Consider the following 1,196-nt stretch of genomic DNA (forward strand, 5'->3'; position numbering starts at 1 on the left):
TCAGTGGTGAAATGTGGACGATGGTAAGTGACAGACAAGAGTGAGGCGTTTGTAGTCTGTAGTAGAAGCCCTTGATCCGGAGGGAAAGATGTTATTGCCTTGTGTTTCGGTCCTCGTTAGCTCCCAACTGCGTCAAGTCTGGTGTGAGTACCCGCTGGAACACCTGCTTGAGAACTGGTCTTAAGAAATACAGTATCCAATGTCCTCTGACAGGTTCACATTTTTAGTTTGACTGATGATGGCGGCTTCCAGAATTTTCCTTTTGTACGGGCAGCTCATCTTGAAAAAGTCTCTGCCCCACTTCAGTTTAAGGTATGGTCATTATCCCTCTTAAGGGTGAAATTCCCCAAGCTCTCTGGAGCACATCGTTCTGATCTTTTTTGCTTTATTAATCTTTGTGAGATGCATATACCTGCCTCCCAGGTTAAATTGCATTGCAGTTACTGCATGGAATTTTCTAAACACCCGTGTCTGCTACTTTTTTTTTTATTTAAATATATACACTAATAAGTTAAATTGACGGATGATGAAAAATAAATGGATTGCAGGATTTCAGTTATCAGTATACACACACACATATATATATGTATATATATATATGTATATATATATATATATATATATATATATATACATACATACATACATACATACATATATCACACACACACACACACACCACACACACACACACACACACACATATATATATATATATATATGGTATGTATATACGGATGTATATTATGTCCATGTATGATTGCCTGTGTATGAAGGTAAGGCATGAGCATAAATGCCCATGTTATTAGGTCTGATCTAAATCGTGCACCATGTAAACACTACAGTGTGATTACGGTTTAGTCTATTTTTTCTTTTCTTAGTTTAATTAAGAACGTTTCCCAATTTGTAGGTCAGATTATGGGTTAGTTTATATATATATATATATATATATATATGTTTATATGTTGTTTACGTGTGTTTGTGTGCACGTGTGCTAGAAACATTACCTGTAATTCACGTGATCTGTCACGCGGCGATGCGTGAATAAACAACCCTAAAGCACTTGGTACATATATATATATATATACCAAGTATAAACGGAATGTGTATATATATATATATATATTATATATATATATATATATATATATATATATGTGGTTGTGTGTATATATATATTAAGGGATTCATTGTGC

At 34.3% G+C, this 1,196-nt stretch overlaps 1 protein-coding gene across 1 annotated transcript in view; it reads left to right on the forward strand.

Annotated features, from left to right (window-relative positions):
• LOC135195916 (uncharacterized) overlaps window positions 1-1,196 on the forward strand; it is a 265,806-nt gene that overhangs the window by 92,333 nt on the left and 172,277 nt on the right. The window lies entirely within an intron of this gene.

This window comes from Macrobrachium nipponense, chromosome 17 (assembly GCF_015104395.2).
Source record: "Macrobrachium nipponense isolate FS-2020 chromosome 17, ASM1510439v2, whole genome shotgun sequence".
NCBI lineage: Eukaryota > Metazoa > Arthropoda > Malacostraca > Decapoda > Palaemonidae > Macrobrachium > Macrobrachium nipponense.